Source organism: Euphorbia lathyris, chromosome 2 (genome assembly GCF_963576675.1).
Source record: "Euphorbia lathyris chromosome 2, ddEupLath1.1, whole genome shotgun sequence".
Classification (NCBI taxonomy): Eukaryota; Viridiplantae; Streptophyta; class Magnoliopsida; order Malpighiales; family Euphorbiaceae; genus Euphorbia; species Euphorbia lathyris.
The window spans coordinates 113,857,626-113,879,442 of record NC_088911.1 but is presented as its reverse complement, the minus strand read 5'-3'; positions in this window follow the sequence as shown (position 1 = coordinate 113,879,442).

Genomic DNA, 21,817 nt, shown 5'->3' with positions numbered 1-21,817 from the left:
TAATTGAGTAAGTCTAAGGTCAGTTTTCAAAGATAGGTCAGCTCATGGAACATATTCTATTTAACTCAGTTTTACGCGGAAGGTTTAAATATCAGAGAGCGCTGAGTATGCTTTGTTCAATGAGTTTTAGTTAAGTGGACATATAATAAGTGGTCAACATATTAGATCAACACAGCAGACATATTAATATAGACAGTGTAGCACAGTTAATTCAATGAAGATGCATTTTAACAAATTATAATAATCACTTAAGTAAGCATCGCATAAGAGTAGTCAGTATGAAAGAGATGCATATAATTTGTTTTGAATTTAAAGTCAGCACAGTAGGGTTCACAAAAAAGAACACAGATATAAAGGTTCAAAAAGCTAGCTATCCTAGTCAATACAAGTTAAGCTACTTTTGTTTGCCTTTGCCCTTGTGTTGCGGCTGACTAACTGAAGCTTGCTGAGTTCTTGGGGCTTGTTCTTTCTCCCCCGTTTTGCCATCATCAGGTTTGGGAATGAAGGTGGCTTCAATTGCAGCTTGAGTGAGGCATTGAGAAAATGCCTTTAGCTTTCTCGTGCTTTCATTCATTCCGTCGAAGATTGGAACACCATCATCCACAATGGATCGAGGAATTCCGATAGATGCATCACTCAACATACTTAAAACAGCGGCTTGAGACTTGCCAATCCAGTGCATGGTTTCAGTGAGCATTGCAAAGGCTTAATGAAACATCTTTAGCAAAGAGGAATCATAATACTCATGCTGAGCGTTGATTTGGCGCACATTGCTGAAAGTTGCTCGAGAATACTTCAGAATCTCGTTGGTTTTAAGCTCGTCAGTGGCCATCTCTTGCCTGTTTAAGTTCAGCAGATGCACAACCTCGCTAATTTGCTCAATGGAGCACTGAGAGGAGGTGGAAAGCTGGTGATTTGTTTTCTCTTGCCTAGTGTGAAGCTGGCTGAAGAGATGATGTACTTCGGCAGAATTGGCATATGCTGAGTTCGCAGCTGACAATTGATGAATCTCCCCTTGCAGTGAGTTCAGATGGTTAACCATGGTCTGCTGGAGTTCGGCCAGCTTTGTTAAGGAGTCCTACCTGGGCTATTGAGATTGTAGTGTAGTCATGACACTCAGAAGATCCTTCATACCTTTGATCTCAGTAAGAAGCTGAGTGACAGATGAAAATGGAGTTGTCTCAACATTAGTAGACCCAGCGGCATTGGTACTTGTTTGATGGAGGTCCTGGATAAGAGCTTGAGCTAAGTCAATGATTCTTCGACCAGACTCAGAGGCATTAAGGTAGCTAAAGGATCCATCTTGTGTTGGCCCAGATGCCGGAGGAGGAGTAGAACCGAATAAAGGCAGTGTTTGGTTCTGCTCATCATTAGAAGGCCCAGCATTATCAGCAGCTGGCCTAGAATTAGGATTGTCAGTTGAAACTGACTGAATCTGATTCTGCTCATTGAGTTGTGGAAGTGGAGGATCAGCAGAAGGTGTTGCTTGCTCAGTGTCAGGTTAAAGCTGACTAGGTGTTAGAAGTTGAGGAAGTGCATTGTTTACCTGAGCAGGTAATTCCTTGGCTTGCTCAACGTGTTGAGGAGCGGAATCTTCGAGCACTTGCTCGGCATTGCTTTGGTTAGCAGAAGCATCTAAGTCGGCATGTTCCTTCAGAGAAACAGAGGCTTGTTTTTCTGGTAAATCTGGTTGAGGTACAGGTGGGTTGGAGAAGTATTTAAGATGTACCTCGGTGAGGTCAGTGATCTCATCTCTCAGCGGTGAATCACCCATGAGATCAATAACGGGTGCTTTAAAAGCTTTCTTCTTCCTCAGTCTCTTAAGCTTTGGAGGAGTAGGGTCACAAGGGATAGACTCAATGGAGTCAGTGGGTGAGGCTTCCCTTTGAACAGCAGGAGCATTTACTTGGTGCTCAGTCTCATCTTCATCAACCAACTCAGTGTTGATTGGTTCAAGATTCTCATCATCTGCTGGTTCCTCGGTGTCATCCTAACCACTTTCTTCTTCTTCAGACTCATCATCCAGTTCTTCTTCCTCTAACTGGTCATCCAACTCTTCCTCGACAAACTGACCACCTAATTGGTCTTGGTCTTGTTCTTCCTCAAACTGTTGCTCAGCGTCAATGCCTTGACTCTGTGCATAGTGTGAGTTAGGAGGAACGATGATATCTGTTGGTTAACTCAAAGTTGAGCTTTTTCTTCTTCTTTGATGGTTGCTCATCAACGTCCTCTCTTTCTTCTGTCTCAGGCTCAGCTTTCCTAGGTCTTTTCTCTGCTGACCTAGATCCACCCTGGCTTTGCTGAGTTTGAGGCTTAGTTCCCCCACATACAACTTTAATCTTCTTTGGAGTAGAAGCAGCAGCTTTAGAGGTGCTCTAGACAGCCTTCATCTTTCTTTGAGTTCTTCCCTTTCGAGTCACTGCCCCCTCAGCGTTCTGGACAGCTTCTCCTTTTCCTTTCTTCGGCAAAATAGGTAGATCATAAGCCAAACCGAATAGGACAGCAGCTGTGATCTCGGTTCCACAAACTTGAATTTCCGCAATCATATCCACCTTGTGATCCTGGAGGATACGAGTGATGAAGGAGCCCAGCCTAAGGGTTCCTGTACTTCGTAGAAACCCACCGATTATGAAGACAGGCATATTTATCGGCATGTAGGTCAGCATGTGCCATATAAAACACTGCTTGAAATTGGTTGCTGAGTTGGTGCAGTTGATTTTAGGGTAAAGGAAGTTCGTCAGTATGTAATGGGCCATCTTTTGATGCTGACCCATAAAAGTGCTCGAAATTTCACCCACATGACCCTTAGGTTTACAGAAGGTCTGAACGTAGTCGGTTTTCTCATGGTCACCTGATTTACGAAGTATAGCTCCTTCGTTTTTCAATTTGAACAGTGAGGTAAGGTACGCTGGGTTAATGGAGATGTCCTTCCCTCTAACACGAGTCGCCAGGTAGTCCTTGTTGTCATTGGCGATTTTCAGGTTGGCGTAGAATTCTCGTACCAACTCAGGGTAAGTAGCATCCCGAATTGAGAACATCTCGGTCCATCCATTGTTCTTGATCCACTCACAGAAAGGTTGCTCGGCCTCCACGAATCCTTTTGAGAACCACCGCGAGTGGTCAATCTTCCATCCCCTAACACTCTCAAAGACCTGAGTGTAAGTGCGTTTTACTACTTTCTTACCCTTGTCCTTTTGCTGTTGTTTTTCCTTCGCAGAGATGGCTAGGACAGCTTGAGCTTTCTTGCTCGGTGTAGTAGCTCCAGCGTGATCACTCTGAGTGGGATAAGTGGGATTGTCATCGGAGCGGTTATGGGAGAGACCCGCACCGGAGATGTTCAGAGAAATTTTAGTCATTTTCTCAGAGAAACTTTTAGAAGGTTTGGGAACTTTTCGAGAGAGAGAGAGTATGAATGCCAAAGATTTCTAAGCGTAAGGAAATAGAAGTGGGAATTTATCCACTATTTATAGGGATGTTGAGTTAATCCAAGGCGTTGAGTAGTCCATTTTGCCTCGAGATTCTCAAACGACAAAGATTCTGGCATTTATGACACATACGGCGCGTGTATTTTCTAATTATAGCCTATACATCATCCTAGGTGGCTATTTAATTCGTGTGCTTTGCATTAAAGTTTGCAACGGCTCTTTACTCAGTGTTAAGAATTTCAGGCGTTTAAAGTTCTGAGTAGTCAGTGTTATGCAGCGGAATCGATCTTATGCGTAGTGACTCAGCTTGAGATAGATACTCAGCATATATATATATTTATCTACTCAGCATGTAATAGCACAAATCATTCAGTATGGTAATTCACTCAGCATGCATACTATACTTGAATTTTTATTGAAGAGGATTAAACATACCAATGGCTTCTCTAAGTATGTTGAATTGCTCACGAGCCAGTGGCTTTGTGAAGATATCAGCAAGCTGCTCATCCGTTGGGACATAGGTCAGCTTGATCTCTCCCTTGAGTACGTGATCTCTAATGAAGTGATGTCTTATGCTGACATGCTTCATCCTGCTGTGTTGGATTGGGTTCTTTGATAAGTCAATGGCACTTTTGTTGTCACATTTGACTTCAATTGTTTTAGTCCGAACGCCAAAATCTTCAAGTTGTTGCTTAATCCATAGGACTTGAGCAACACAGCTTCCAGCAGTAACGTACTCAGCTTCAGTGGTTGACAGGGCTACTGACGCCTGCTTCTTGCTGAACCAGGACACAAGACAACTCCCAAGGAAGTGGCATCCTCCTGAGGTGCTTTTTCGTTCAAGCTTGTCTCGTCTGTAGTCAGCGTCAGTGTATCCAATGAGTGTGAAGTCATGAATGTTGGGATACCATAAACCTGCATTCACTGAGCCTTACAAATATCTAAGGATTCTTTTTACAGCTATGCAATGAGATTCCTTAGGGTTAGATTGATATCTAGCACAATAACATATTGAGAACTGAATGTCCGGCCTACTAGCAGTTAAGTAAAGTAGAGAACCAATCATACCTCGGTACAATCTGCTGTCTACTGACTTACCATTTTCATCAGCGCAGAGGACAATGTCAGTGCCCATTGGGGTAGATATTGACTTACAATTCTCAAGTTCATACTTCTTCAATATCTCCTTAGCATACTTAGTTTGACTGATGAAGATGCCATTTTTCCCTTGTTTGATTTGAAGTCCAAGGAAGAAATTGAGTTCTCCCATCATTGACATTTCAAACTCAGTCTGCATCTGCTTACTAAATTCCTTGCACATTGACTCGTTAGTGGCACCAAAAATAATATCATCAACATATATTTGAGCCAGCATGGTGTCTTTACCCTTCCTCTTAATGAATAAGGTTGTATCAGCTTTACCTCTGACATAATTTCTAGTCAGTAGGAAACTGGTCAGCCTCTCATACCAAGCACGTGATGCTTGCTTGAGGCCATACAGAGCCTTTTTGAGCTTATAAACGTGATTTGGAAATTTAGGATCCTCAAACCCTGGAGGCTGATTAACATAAACTTCCTCGTTTATAACTCCATTAAGGAATGCACTCTTAACATCCATTTGAAACAGTTTAAAGTTCATATAGCTTGCATATGCACATAAAATTCTAATAGCCTCTAGCCTTGCCACTGGGGCAAAGGTCTCACCGTAGTCAATACCTTCTTGCTGACTGTAGCCCTGAGCTACAAGTCTTGCTTTGTTTCTAACCACGTTCCCTTGTTCATCCAGTTTGTTGCGGAAGACCCATCTTGTTCCTATGGTCTTCTGGCTTCTTGGTTTTGGCACTAGATCCCATACTTCATTTCGTCTAAACTGATCAAGTTCTTCTTGCATTGCATTCATCCAGAATTCATCATACTCAGCTTTAGCGAAATTCTTTGGTTCCTGGATTGAGATGAATGCTACGTTGCTGAGGTATCTCCTGAGTTGATTCCTCGTCATCAGGGTATTCTCAGCGGCATCAAGAATGGCACTCTCTGAGTGACCTCTTGGTATCCTGATCTCCTTTGGTAGATTGATGTCTTGTGCTGGTTGTGTTTCAACAATCTCTGCAGGTGTAGATTGGTCAATGAAAGTAATTTGAGTTTCACTTTTACCTTTGGTCAGCCCTTGAGGGAATGACTCAGTGGCAGTTTCTTGGTCAGCGGGTGCTGAGTGTGGATCATCCTCGGTCAGCGGCTGGTATCTTCCTGCAGGGTTAGTTTCATCGAACTCAACATGTACTGACTCTTCTAAGACTTGAGTTCGTTTATTGAAAACTCTGTATACTTTGCTGTTTGTTGAGTAGCCTAAAAAGATAGCCTCATCAGCTTTTGAGTCAAACTTAGCTAGGCTGTCTTTAGTATTCAAGATAAAGCATTTACAACCAAAGGCACGAAAGTATCAAATGTTGGGCTTTCGTCCTTTCCAAAGTTCGTAGGGGGTCTTCTTTAGTATAGGTCTAACTAGAGCCCTATTAAGAATGTAGCACGCTGTGTTAACAGCTTCTCCCCAAAAGTACTTTGGAAGCCTATGCTCACTCAGCATTGTCCTGGCTATTTCAACCAAGGTTCTGTTTTTCCTTTCAACAACCCCATTTTGTTGAGGCGTTCTAGGAGCAGAAAAATTATGGTCAATGCCATTGGTTTCACAGAATTCAACAAACTGTTGGTTCTTGAATTCTCCACCATTATCACTTCGGATGTGAGCTAACTTAAGGTCTTTATCATTTTCAAGTTTTCTTACTAAATTTGAAAACGTCTCAAAGGTTTCATCCTTGCTACTCAGCAAGATGATCCAAGTGTACCGAGAAAAGTCATCTACAATGACCAAGGAAAATCTTCTTCCACCCAAGCTCAGCGGCTGGACTGGACCGAAGAGATCCAAGTGTAGTAACTCTAATGGACGCTTAGTTGAGACAATGTTTTTACTATGAAAAGATTGTTTGGTTTGTTTTCCAGCTTGGCAAGCGTGGCATAATTGATCTTTTTCAAATTTCAGTTCTGGCAGTCCCTCAACCAATTGCTTTCTTGCTAGTTTGGCCAGGAGGTCCATGCTTACATGACCAAGTCTCCTGTGCCATAACCAGGAATTTTCTTACTAAGCATACAGTTTTTGAAAACTTCTTTTCTAAATTCAGCATAAAGACATTATCAATACGAGGGCCAGTTAAAATTAACTCATTTTTTTTACCCTCGAATATTTTACATCCAGTGTCATCAAATATAACTTTTCTCCCATTGTCACATAGCTGAGCTACGCTGAGTAAGTTATATTTGAGTCTGCTGACTAGGGAGACTGACTCAATAGTAGGATTACCACCAATGGTTCCTGACCCTACTATCTTACCCTTCTTGTTGTCTCCAAAACTTACACTTCCTCCTCGTTTATGCAAAAACGTGATGAACTCAGTTTCATCACCAGTCATATGCCTCGAGCATGCGCTATCAATGTACCACATCTTTGACTTCTCAGCACACCTCAGGCTTACCTGCAATATAGCTAGTTGCTTTTAGGTACCCAATTCTTTTTGGGTCCTTGCTTGTTAGGTTCAATAGGTAAAGCATCATATTTCATTTTATGACGACACACTTGGACAGTGTGTCCATTCTTTCCACAGAAGTCACAGTTGACCTTCTGTTTAGGATGTTTCACTGACTGGTCAGCACCCCAGTGCTGAGCATGCCAGCACACCTTTGTGCTGTGTCCTTTCTTCCCACAGAAGTCACACTGGACATTCCGCTGAGGATTCCATCTCTGCTGATTAGTACTTCGGTACTCAGTTTTTAGAGGAATATTTCTTTTATTTGGAACCTTAAGTTGGTTCTGAATTGATGTGACATCCTTTCTCAGTTTCTTAGAATCTGATTGGACCTCAGAGACAAACTTTTGCATAATTTCTACGTTACTATGCAAAGTTGAGTTGTCCTGGAGAAGATATCGAAGGTCACTCAGTTTGACCTCCTCAATCTCGTCACATCGCCTGCTGAATGTTCTAACCTTTTTATTACACTTTTTGACAAGTGTGTAGAGGTCACTCAGGGCATTAACCATTTCATCTCTGAGCAGGGGTAGTGATATTACCTCAATTGAGTGTTCCTCATCGTCAGATGCAATGGAGGGGTCAGCATGCTCAGAAACACATGGCTCAGCAAGTTCGTCAGCCATGAAATAAATCTTTGCTGACTCAGTGGCATCAGCTTCTGATGATGAAGACTCATCACTGTCGCTCCAAATTGCCACCATTGCCTTCTTGCTGTTCTTTCTTTCTTTCCTTAGTGTGGGACAGCTTGACTTGATATGGCCAGTTTGATGACATTCAAAGCATGTAATGGGCTTTGAGATGTCCTTCTTGTACTTGCTGTCGCTGGACTCAGCTTTGTACTTATCAAACTTCTTATAAGGCTTCTTAGAATATTTGTCATTCTTTCTGAATAGCCTCTTCATCTTTCTAGTGAACATAGCCATTTCTTCATCGTCTGTTGAGCTCCCATCAGTGGAGTCAGCTTTCATGACAAGAGACTTTTGCTTCTTGTCTTCAGACTTCTCCTTCACCTCGAAGTTCTTCATTGATATCTTGTGGGTCAGCAGCGAGCCAATGAGTTCATCATACTTGTAGGTGGTTAAGTCTTGAGCTTCCTCAACATCAGTTTTCTTTGCTTGCCAGCTTTTAGGAAGACTCCTAAGAATCTTCTTGACTTGCTCTTCCTCAGTGAAGATTTTTCCAAGTCTCTTGAGCTCGTTGATGATGTTTGTGAACCTTGCATTCATGTCAGAGATACCTTCATCATCATTCATTTCAAACAGCTCGTACAACCTCATGTGCTGGTTGACCTTGGATTCCTTCACCTTGTTGGTTCATTCATAGGTGACCTCCAGCTTCTTCCAAATTTCTTGCGCTGACTCACAACCTGAAATCTTGTTGTATTCTGCAGCATCTAAAGCACAGTGAAGCATGTTTATAGCCGAAGCATGATTTTGTAGCTTCTTGAGATCATCCTCTGTCCATTTAGTCTCAGCTTTAACAACCGTTTGGCCATCAACAGTTTCAACAGGAACAAATGGGCCTTGCACTATAGATAGCCATGCACTCATATTTGTTGCCTGAATGAAATTTTTCATTCTATTCTTCCAAAAGGTATAGTTAGACCCGAAGAATAGAGGAGGCCGAGTTATGGACAGACCCTCAGGAAAAATCTGAGTTGTCAGATTTCCTGGGAGAAACCGAGTGCTGTTCTCAGCCATAGTGGGGATCAGCTCAAGGTAGTTAAACCTTGCACAGTGAGCTTTTAAGCTCTGATACCACTTGTTGGTCCCTTATAACGTGACAAGTTAGTTCCAAGGGGGGGGGGGGGGATAGGAACTATTTAAAATTTTGTCCGTTAAGGCTGACTTCTTTTCTTATGAAAAGGTTTACACAGCGTCACTAAGTAGATTTAAGACACAAGCTTAGTCAACTTGTGACTAAGTCTGCTTCTTTACTTGAGTCAGGAAATAACACTTAGAATCTATTCCTGAACTCAGCTTCTTAGTAAACTTAACTCAATGTGAGTTCTTTACTTAGTCAGTTTTCATAGCAAGCAATATATATAAAAGGAGTTTAAGGGTTAGAAAGATATTACTCAGCAGACTTATCCTGGTTTGGCCTCTCCTCCTACGTCCAGTCCCCGGAACTCGTTCCGAGCTTTTTGAATTCTCTACTGAGCTCTTTAAAGGTAGAGCACGAAACCTTTTACAAATAGAAGCTGAGTATAACAAGAGTACCTTCCTCTATACCTCTACTCACTCCTATATCTACGCTGAGTACTATAACCGAGTACTCAGCCTCTCATTTCTATTCTTCTAGAAATGATAAAGTGTTTGTCCTAAACAACAATTGCTAAGACACTTTAGATGATTGAAGATCACTCTAGACTTTTACACAATAATATGGAAATTGGTGTAAGGTATTTGCTTTGCTTTTCTCACAGAAACTTCAAGTATGAATTTGGTCAGCGTTTTGACTAATTGAAGATCTGCATTGATTGAAGCAAATGGATGGCCTTTATATAGTGACACTTGAGGCACCTGGTCATTTCGAATTTCGAAATAACCGTTGGAGGGAAATGGCTTCCTATCGTTCTCACTCTGGGCGTGCTCAGCGTCGTTGGCCAATAGGATTCATGCATCTTCTGTCTTCGTCAGTCTTTGGCAGAATGTTTCGACATTTAAGGAAAAGTCCACGAGACAGCTTTCTGCGCCTTCTGAACTTTTCCCAAAGTAGAAATACTTTGTCTAGAAGTTGAACATTGTCTGCCGCTGTCCAGACTGCTTTGTCGTCCAACTCAGCAGCTTCATCTTGAAGCTTTTGCCACGAAGCCTTCTCGATCCTTCTCTTGCTGAGTCGTCGTTTTAGTTGATACGGCTTCGTTTTGAAATCTTAGGCCGAATGGTCTTGATGTGTAGACTTGGGCTTGACTTCCACTTTATGGGCCTTTGGGCTTTTTAATCTCAATGTCTTATACACAATTAAACTCAACATTGAACAAACACATTAGTGTAATAAATCAAAGCATTTAAATTTAATGTGTTAGAATATTTTTATCATTACTTAAATAAATTTGTCAAATCAAAATCATGTGGAAAGGTGTTTCAACAAAGGTGTGTTTAAAGCCAAGGGTAGTAATGATGTGCTAACTGAGGTACTAGGGAATCCAGAACACAGTGGAAGGGTTAGAGGAGTGGGGGCTGTGAAGCCGGTAGTATTCTTCAAGCTACCGGGTCAGAAGAGGGGAAGAAAGAAGCAAGCTGAGGAGTTGCAAGCATTGCTTGAAAAAGAAAGGGTAAAGTGGGAGGAAGAGTCAACAAGGAAACATGATGAAGAATTGAAGAAGATACATGAGATGTATCAAGAGGAGTTAAAGAAGTCTGAAGTGAAAATGGTCCAAAAACTAGATCGAATGGAGAAACTTGTGTCCAAGGGGGTTACGACTGAGGAATCCCCAGCAGCTGCACCAACAACTTACAATGGAAAATCAGGAGAAGGTAGTTGTAATCGAGATGATGTCAATAGAGAGGAGATATTAGGGAAATATGAAGCTGTGGCGAAGAAGAAGTTGGTATTAGAGGTCTCTAATACCATAGAAGAGGAAGTTGTTGGTGAAGGCACAGGATATGAGATTCCAACGATCTCAGAGGTAAATGGTTATTATGATTGTCAACTTGTTGAATTTATCACTTATATTTGAAATTGTTGAATCAGGACAATGCACTAGACATTGAGGTTGCACTGTCAGTGGAAGAGAGTGGGAAGATTGTTGCCCATGGGAGATTGCTACAATCAGAAATTGACCCAGAAGAGCAGACAATCCATTGGCGACCACTGGGAAAGGACAATTATAGAGTGGAGATTGTATCATTTGATGATGGAGATGCATGTCTGCCATACCCGATAAAAGGTGAAATGGAAGTTGTTAGGGAGGCAATGGGGTCTATTGTAGCATGGCCAAAGGTGTTATGTAGTGTCAAATCTGTTGAGGTAATATTCATTTATTTCGTTGGTTGTATTATGTGTTTCGATTATTTCTTTGGTTGTATAATGCGTGTTTAAGGCGGTAAAAGTTTTTGCGAAGGCCTTGAAGAAAGTTAATAGTGAGGCTGAGGCGATTGATTTCGTTAAGCTGCCAACAAATTTACCACGCCCATTGCAAAAGTTGTGCAACTGGGCGAGAACCAATATGGATGGACTCAAATGTATAACCAAAACTTTTGGACCTGAGTTATTCGGAGCAGAACGAATGCAAATATTGATGCCTAACGATTTATATGCAATGGCACACCTACTTGAGATGACCGCAGGCACAATTACATTTTACATGAGGTACATGAATGCAATACACAAATTTATTAATTTGGATATCTATTTCATCAACACTTATATATGTATTTGCCCAGTCATCTATACCATGTACTGAAAAAAGAAAGAATGGAAGAAAAGGTGTTATTTATTGATCCATGTACCACTTTTGCTCTTGGAACTAAGAAAACTCCAACGGACCGCTCGAAGGAGTTGATGGATCGGTTCAAACAGGGTGGTGCTAATTCTTTATTCCTTATTCTTTACAACTCAGGGTAACTATGAATCCTTTGTAATGTGTGTTTATCAGTTGATTATCTGATATTGATACAGCTGAAATGGCTATTGTTTGCAGATCATATTGGACTCTGACTGTTGTTGACATTGAAAAGAAAAAATCATATTGGTTAGATCCATTGAAAAGGAGATTGCCAAATTCCATAGAATGGACGGATGTTGTCAGCAAGTAAGTTACAAAATGCCTCTAATGTGTACGCATTCAAATAGTTCCTCACATACGCATACATATTGTTACACTTGTTGCAGTGCGATGAAGTTCTACTATGCTCAGAAAGACCCAAAGAAGGTGACGAAGACCAAGTTGAAGATGCCACCGCTTTTAGTGAGTTTTACAGTTACACGAGCAAGTGTATATTGTCTTTTTTGGGGTCTAACCATTATATTCAGTGCCACAGGGAATACCTGAGCAACGAGATGATAAAACATGTGGTTTTTGGGTAATGTTGTACATGCGAGAGATCGTCATGGATAAGGACTTAAACTTTGTTGCAAAGGTACCATAATTTATTACCATAATATTGTGTTTAGATATATGCAGTTGTTATCAATGATATAGAGCAAATTCCTAATAGTAAAGCATTTATGTTTTGTAGTGGATAAACAAGTGTGGATTGAGTTACAACCATTCGGATTTGGATCATCTCCGCATAGAATGGGCAGAGCATGTGCTTTACTTGAAGTGACAATGGATTGTCTTTGTAATCCTGTTTTCGTACAATATGATTATCGGTTTGTGGTACACTTGTTGTTGTGCATATTTTGGGTCTTTTTTTGGTGCATATTTTCGTACAATGATATCCCACTGGTTCTATGTGTATATATTGTACACAACTGGTGTATATATTATGTAAATAATGGATACGTTAAGTTATATATGAACTTTATAACTTGGTTGTAATTGGAGTAGTACTATCATGTAATTTCAATTGCAGTATGTACAGGTGCATGAAAGGGTTACATGTTATGCGACACAGTTGGGAAAAAAAAATCTGGCGTCTAATGCATTAACGAATGAGTGCAAAATTAAAAAAATTGTCATATTATGATGCATGACACAATAACAGGTCAATGAAATAATGTCATGACTAAAACGCTAAGATGACATAAACAAAAAATAGGACTGTCGTCTTACAATTGACGTAGTCAAATTTGATTAACTTTTATGACATTTGATTAAATGAAAATGTCATGCGAAATCCACGCACAAGACAAAAATTTTAAAGACAACGTCATCTGAAACACCTTCAAACGATAGCAACAAAGAGGAAAACTATCGTCGTAACTTATCTACAATGACACAAACAATAATAAAAAATATCGTATGACAAGTAAAAGTCTATGGTTTCACATACTACAATGACGGTATATATAAAAAATCTGTCATTAGAAATCAACCAATACTACGGTTTCAACTAAGTCGAACGTCGTTGTAACATGGAAAAGATGACAGACCCTTAGGAAGCGCGTGTCGTCTGTCGCTGCAAAAGATGACAGAACTCGACCGTCATCTGATGCCTTATCAGACGGCAGCGAGCCCTGTGACAGATTTATATTGTGCGGGATGACAGTTTTTAACCATCGTCTGAAGAGGGTTTTGGCATAGTGTTGTTTTAACATGACAATTGACATATGGATTGTCACACCAGGTAATTATTATATTTGTGATTCATATGCTGGCAGTTTATACATGCTAAATAGAGTTTGAATTATTCATATAACAGATATGTCAAATATAGATTTAATATGTTAAAAAGTAATTGATCAAGAGTTTAATATATCTATTTAAAAGGTCAAAGGCTTAATGTGTTAAAAAATACAATGGCTTAATGTATCTATTTGAAAGATCAATTAATTAAAAACGAATTGTCACAGGAGCTTAAATATGCATTTTACTTATAATATTTTACATAAGATTTAGGGACCAACAGAAAAGTTAAATAAAAATTATATAATATTAAAAATTATGATTAATTTTGGGATAAGGTGCAAATTTGCCCCTAACGTTTCTGGGGAGGATCACATTTACCCCTTAAGTATGAAATAGCAAAATTTTAGGTCTATGGTTTTTCTAAAGGTGCAATTTTAGACCTATTGGATGGAAAACTTTAACACTGTTAAAATTGTATGCCATGTCAGAAAATTTGGAATTACACCCATCCTTTCTTAATTACACTCTAATTACTGTGATTATGTCGTTTAATTTCTGAATGTTTACGAGGCTCTTCATCTCCCTTCCACTGCCTAAATCCAAAATCAATTATCGAGAACCAGTGAGGAAAAAAAGAAGCAAAATCGATTATACTCTCTTCCCTAAATCATTCAGTTCCATCTCCTAGTTTTTTCTTCCATCACTTTCCCTTGATTGCTGCTATCGCTTCAACACTTTAAAGGTTCCTTTGGTCCTTCCTTTTTGGAATCTCCTTGTTGTTTAATTTGCGATATGCCTCTAAAGAACTAGTGAGTAAAGAGAATTGAATTCAAAATTTCAAGGTAAAAAACACTTATTATAAATCTCTCTTTGTTTCTTAGGTGTTAGTAATTTGTAGTCTCCGTTGCTACAAGTCTCTGTGATTAGCAATAGCACTTCTCAACAAACTTGCTATATGTGCATTTTTTTTCTTTTCCTTTTTTTTTTGTATCACTATTCTTATTTTTATAAGATACAAAACATGTTGCTTTGTTTTACATTGTTGTAATTTTTAATTGTTGATCTTCCATGTACAGCATGACCACCCTATGTGAATTGCATTTACATTATGGCGGGAAATGGGAATTACTACCAAGAAGAGATTATGTGGGGGGAAAGGTTAAAATTGATAAAGGAATTGATATTGATTACTTGTCTGTCAAAGATATAAGAGAAAATTTCCTACTAGAATTGGGTTATAAAGATGTGCAAATGTTGATGTATTTAGAGAGAGGTCAGTCTTTGGATGTTGGGTTAATTCCACTGGAATCTGATAAAGACATATGCTTATTAATGTCCAAAATAATGGAAGCTAGAGGTGGTGAAGTGCATATATATGCACTTGACGAAGATGACTTGCCGTTATATTTCTCACATAATGATCTGCAACATGTTGGGAAGAAAGTTATTGGAAGAAACATTCGTGGCTCCACAAGTGTCAAGGGCTATAGATAGTGAGGTTGGAAACAACTTGGAAGAAGCAATCTGGAGCACACAATTTAGCCAAGATGGGGAAAGATTCAATCAATCAATTCAAGTATACGAGGAAACCTCAAAGAAAGATGGTCCATATTGTTCGACACATACAAGGCAAGAAGAAGATAGTGATAATGAAGATCAAAGTGAGAATGAAGTTGAAAGAGAGAATGAAGATGCAAGTGAGGATGAAGATAGTGAAGCAATGGAAGAAGAATGTTCTAAATATGATGAAGTTGGAGAAGAATATCAACTGTTGAATCTGATAGATGAAAATGTAAAGGAATTTAGAAGAGAAAGGGAAAACAGACATAGACCTATAATTGATCTTTATGTGGGGCAAAGCTTTGCTAATGCTGATGAATTTAGAATGGCAGTTTCTCATTATGCAGTTAAGGAAGGTGTTCCATTGAAGGTATTGAAAAGTGACCCTAAAAGGGTGAGGTATAGGTGCAAATTTTTTGGTATTTGCATCTAAGGATGGTGCAAATGATGGATTAAGTATCAAGACACTAATTCCTAATCATACTTGTGATAGACAATATGTGAACCCAATGGCTACTGCTATTTTTCTGGCCAATTATTTTAAGGAAATTGTTAGAGGATCACCTGAGTACACTGTATCACAGATGATAGATCATGCTAAACAATACCTTAGTCTAGATGTGAATCCATCAATGTGCAAGAGAGCTAAGAGACTAATCATCAAAGAAATAAACGGGGGTTACAAGGATGAATACTCTTGCCTTGAGGCATATGTGAATGAGCTGAGAATTAGTAACTCTGGTAGCTTTTTCGATCTGCAGTTACAACCTGAAGGCCTGAGACGAGGTAAAAGAATATTCTGAAGGCTATTCATATGTTTCCATGCATACAAAACAGGTTGGTTAGAAGGATGCAGGCCTATTATTGGTCTTGATGGTTGTTTTCTCAAAGATTTCGTCAAAGGTCAAATGCTTGTGGCTATTGGTCATGATGCAATGAACCATTTCTTCCCAATCGCATGGGCCGTGATAGACAAAGAGACAAAAAAAATAGTTGGGAATGGTTTATTGGTCATCTTAAACAACAACTTAATCTTGGAGATGGCTCAAAGCTTACTATAATGTCAGACATGCAAAAGGTACATTATTATAGAATTCAATATTAGTTTGTATATAATTGGAATAAGGTATCAAAATAGGTCTATGGTTTTTGGGAAGTATCAGTTCAGGCTTCACGTACAAAATAGTACCAATATAGGCTTAAAGTTTAAAAAAGATACAAATTTAGACACGTCATTAATATTACTCTGTTAAGTTCTGTCAATTGTACATGGAGGGAGAAATCAGAACTTAAAGGAGTAACAGGAATAACGTGTCCAATTCGTTATCGAGTCCTAAATTGACACCATTTCTTAAACATTAAACCTATATTGGTGCTATTTTGTACAAGAAGCCTAAATTGATACTTCTTCAAAAACTATAAACCTGTTTTGGTACCTTATCCATATATAATTATATAATTTTGATCCTTACATTAGTTTGTATATAATTATATAATTTTGATCCTTAAATTAGTTTGTTATGATAACCTAAGACCTTTAATTTTAGTTTCTAGATTCTGCATCAGATAAATTCTATAATTTTGATCATTACATTAGTTTGTATTGCTTAGATTTTATCTAACTTGTTAATAAGCATTTCATAAATTACTTGTTGTTATGTATTTTGTACAAGAAGCCTAAATTGATACTTCCCCAAAAACTATAAACTTGTTTTGGTACCTTATCCATATATAATTATATAATTTTGATCCTTACATTAGTTTGTATATAATTATATAATTTTGATCCTTAAATTAGTTTGTTATGATAACCTAAGACCTTTAATTTTAGTTTCTAGATTCTGCATCAGATAAATTCTATAATTTTCATCATTACATTAGTTTGTATTGCTTAGATTTTATCTAACTTGTTAATAAGCATTTCATAAATTACTTGTTGTTATGATATTCTCGTTTGGTTATTTATGTTTGTTAATACCAGTTTTCTGATCTGAGTAATCCAATACACAAAGTACATGGCTATAATGGTTATTTCTGTTTACTGCCAATTGAATTTTATTTTTATAATTTATGTTTATATATAGTATGTCATGTTTTAGTTTAAAGCTGAATTTTATTTTCAAATAATGAAGGGTCTGCTCCCAGCTATTAGTGAACAATTGCCAATGTCAGAACACAGATGGTATGCTAGGCATGTACTTGCGAATTGGTCACTTAAGTTTCGAGGTAAAGAGCTGCAAAAGCATTTTTGGTCATGTGCATGGAGTACGTTTGAAGAAGAGTTCAAAGACAATTTAAAGAAGATGGGATCAGTGAATAAGAAAGCAACTGAATACCTTCTAAAGTATCCTCCTCAACACTGGTGCAGGGCCTTTTTTAGTACAAGATGCAATGATCAAATGGTGGATAACAATATGACAGAGAGTTTCAATAGCTGGATCCTTAAGCAACGGTCTAGACCAATTCTGAGAATGGTGGAGGAACTTAGGTTGAAAGTGATGAAACAGCTCATGGAATACGAGAAAATGCTAGATTCATGGACTACCGAATACTCACCTACAAGTTTGGATGTATATCATGCCAATAATGAAATCTCTAGATTTTGTCAGGTTGAATTCAACGGGGATAAGGGATATGAGGTGACAGAAGGGGTTGACAGACATTGTGTTGTCTTATCGGAAAGAAAATGCACTTGTAGAGAATGGCAATTGAGTGGGATACCTTGCCCAGATGTTGTGCCTTGTATCATGCAAAAATTGACCATTTGAATGTAATTGACAAATTCTACCACAAGTCAATGTACCAGAATACTTATAAGCATAAGTTGCAGCCTGTTCGAGGTAGGAGATTTTGGAGAAGTGATGATTTTGAGCCTATAGAACCCCCAAAAATACAAAGTATGCCAGGGAGGCCTAAGAAGAAAAGAACAAGAGAGCCTAATGAAGGGGTATCCCACTCAATTGTCATTCTCTACAAGTGCATTTTCTTTTCGATAAGACAACACAATGTCTGTCAACCCCTTCTGTCACCTCATATCTCTTATTCCCGTTGAATTCAACCCTACAAAATCTAGAGATTTCATTATTGGCATGATATACATCCAAACTTGTACGTGTATTCGGTAGTCCATGAATCTAGCATTTTCTCGTATTCCATAAGTCGTTTCATCACTTTCAACCTAAGTTCCTCCACCATTCTCAGAATTGGTCTTGACCGTTACTTAAGGATCCAGCTATTGAAACTCTCTGTCATATTGTTATCCACCATTTGATCCTTGCATCTTGTACAAAAAAAGGCCCTGCACCAGTGTTAAGGAGGATACTTTAGAAGGTATTCAGTTGCTTTCTTATTCACTGATCCCATCTTCTTTAAATTGTCTTTGAACTCTTCTTCAAACATACTCCATGCACATGACCAAAAATGCTTTTGCAGCTCTTTACCTCGAAACTTAAGTGACCAATTGGCAAGTACATGCCTAGCACACCATCTGTGTTCTGACATTGGCAATTGTTCACTAATAGCTGGGAGCAGACCCTTCATTATTTGAAAATAAAATTCAGCTTTAAACTAAAACATGACATACTATATATAAACATAAATTAGAAAAAATAAAATTCAATTGGTAGCAAACATAAATAACCATTATAGCCATGTACTTTGTGTATTGGATTACTCAGATCAGAAAACTGGTATTAACAAACATAAATAACCAAAGGAGAATATCATAACAACAAGTAATTTATGAAATGCTTATTAACAAGTTAGATAAAATCTAAGCAATACAAACTAATGTAATGATCAAAATTATAGAATTTATCTGATGCAGAATCTAGAAACTAAAATTAAAGGTCTTAGGTTATCATAACAAACTAATGTAAGGATCAAAATTATATAATTATATATGGATAAGGTACCAAAACAGGTTTATAGTTTTTGAAGAAGTATCAATTTAGGCTTCTTGTACAAAATAGCACCAATATAGGCTTAATGTTTAAGAAATGGTGTCAATTTAGGACTCGATAACGGATTGGACACGTTATTCCTGTTACTCTGTTAAGTTCTGATTTCTCCCTCCATGTACAATTGACAGAACTTAACAGAGTAATATTAATGACGTGTCTAAATTTGTATCTTTTTTAAACGTTAAGCCTATATTGGTACTATTTTGTACGTGAAGCCTGAACTGATACTTCCCAAAAACCATAGACCTATTTTGATACCTTATTCCAATTATATACAAACTAATATTGAATTCTATAATAATGTACCTTTTGCATGTCTGACATTATAGTAAGCTTTGAGCCATCTCCAAGATTAAGTTGTTGTTTAAGATGACCAATAAACCATTCCCAACTATTTTTTTTTTGTCTCTTTGTCTATCACGGCCCATACGATTGGGAAGAAATGGTTCATTGCATCATGACCAATAGCCACAAGCATTTGACCTTTGACGAAATCTTTGAGAAAACAACCATCAAGACCAATAATAGGCCTGCATCCTTCTAACCAATCTGTTTTGCATGCATGGAAACATATGAATAGCCTCCAGAATATTCTTTTACCTCGTCTCAGGCCTTTAGGTTGTAACTGCAGATCGAAAAAGCTACCAGAGTTACTAATTCTCAGCTCATTCACATATGCCTCAAGGCAAGAGTATTCATCCTTGTAACCCCCGTTTATTTCTTTGATGATTAGTCTCTTAGCTCTCTTGCACATTGATGGATTCACATCTAGACTAAGGTATTGTTTAGCATGATCTATCATCTGTGATACAGTGTACTCAGGTGATCCTCTAACAGTTTCCTTAAAATAATTGGCCAGAAAAATAGCAGTAGCCATTGGGTTCACATATTGTCTATCACAAGTATGATTAGGAATTAGTGTCTTGATACTTAATCCATCATTTGCACCATCCTTAGATGCAAATACCAAAAAATTTGCACCTATACCTCACCCTTTTAGGGTCACTTTTCAATACCTTCAATGGAACACCTTCCTTAACTGCATAATGAGAAACTGTCATTCTAAATTCATCAGCATTAGCAAAGCTTTGCCCCGCATAAAGATCAATTATAGGTCTATGTCTGTTTTCCCTTTCTCTTCTAAATTCCTTTACATTTTCATCTATCAGATTCAACAGTTGATATTCTTCTCCAACTTCATCATATTTAGAACATTCTTCTTCCATTGCTTCACTATCTTCATCCTCACTTGCATCTTCATTCTCTCTTTCAACTTCATTCTCACTTTGGTCTTCATTATCACTATCTTCTTGTTGCCTTGTATGTGTCGAACAATATGGACCATCTTTCTTTGAGGTTTCCTCGTATACTTGAATTGATTGATTGAATCTTTCCCCATCTTGGCTAAATTGTGTGCTCCAGATTGCTTCTTCCAAGTTGTTTCCAACCTCACTATCTATAGCCCTTGACACTTGTGGAGCCACGAATGTTTCTTCCAATAACTTTCTTCCCAACATGTTGCAGATCATTATGTGAGAAATATAACGGCAAGTCATCTTCGTCAAGTGCATATATATGCACTTCACCACCTCTAGCTTCCATTATTTTGGACATTAATAAGCATATGTCTTTATCAGATTCCAGTGGAATTAACCCAACATCCAAAGACTGACCTCTCTCTAAATACATCAACATTTGCACATCTTTATAACCCAATTCTAGTAGGAAATTTTCTCTTATATCTTTGACAGACAAGTAATCAATATCAATTCCTTTATCAATTTTAACCTTTCCCCCCACATAATCTCTTCTTGGTAGTAATTCCCATTTTCCACCATAATGTAAATGTAATTCACATAGGGTGGTCATACTGTACATGGAAGATCAACAATTAAAAATTACAACAATGTAAAACAAAGCAACATGTTTTGTATCTTATAAAAATAAGAATAGTGATACAAACAAAAAGGAAAAGAAAAAAATGCACATATAGCAAGTTTGTTGAGAAGTGCTATTGCTAATCACAGAGACTTGTAGCAACGGAGACTACAAATTACTAACACCTAAGAAACAAATAGAGATTTATAATAAGTGTTTTTTACCTTGAAATTTTGAATTCAATTCTCTTTACTCACTAGTTCTTTAGAGGCATATCGCAAATTAAACAACAAGGAGATTCCAAAAAGGAAGGACCAAAGGAACCTTTATAGTGTTGAAGCGATAGCAGCAATCAAGGGAAAGTGGTGGAAGAAAAAACTAGGAGATGGAACTGAATGATTTAGGGAAGAGAGTATAATCGATTTTGCTTCTTTTTTTCCTAACTGGTTCTCGATAATTGATTTTGGATTTAGGCAGTGGAAGGGAGATGAAGAGCCTCGTAAACATTCAGAAATTAAACGACATAATCACAGTAATTAGAGTGTAATTAAGAAAGGATGAGTGTAATTCCAAATTTTCTGACATGGCATACAATTTTAACTGACATGGCATACAATTTTAACAATGTTAAAGTTTTTCATCCAATAGGTCTAAAATGGCACCTTTAGAAAAACCATAGACCTAAAATTTTACTATTTCATACTTAAGGGGTAAATGTGATCCTCCCAAAAACGTTAGGAGCAAATTTGCACCTTATCCCATTAATTTTATCGAAAAAAAAAATTAATATCATCTTTTCGCATAAGTTGTGAAAGTACTTTCTCAAATATGCATTTTACTTTCTCATTGCATTTACTAAATATTTTTTTAGCTGACAAAGCTTCTTTTAGGCTCTGTGATAAGAATGTCAAAGTAGTCTTTGCATTTACTAAATATTTTTTAACCTGACAACGGTTCTTTTAGGTTCTGTAATAAGAATGTCAAAGTAGCCTTTAATTGGATGACTTGGTGAAAGAATAATTTAGTGGTGGACAGTAGTGTTTACATGGACCTTAAATTTGATCATTTAGGGTCCATGTGAGCACTACTGTATTGGGGAATGTTTATGTTCTCTAAATTATTTTGCAAAGCATTTTGCAAAATATTGATGGATAAATTAATAGGAAGTCAAAA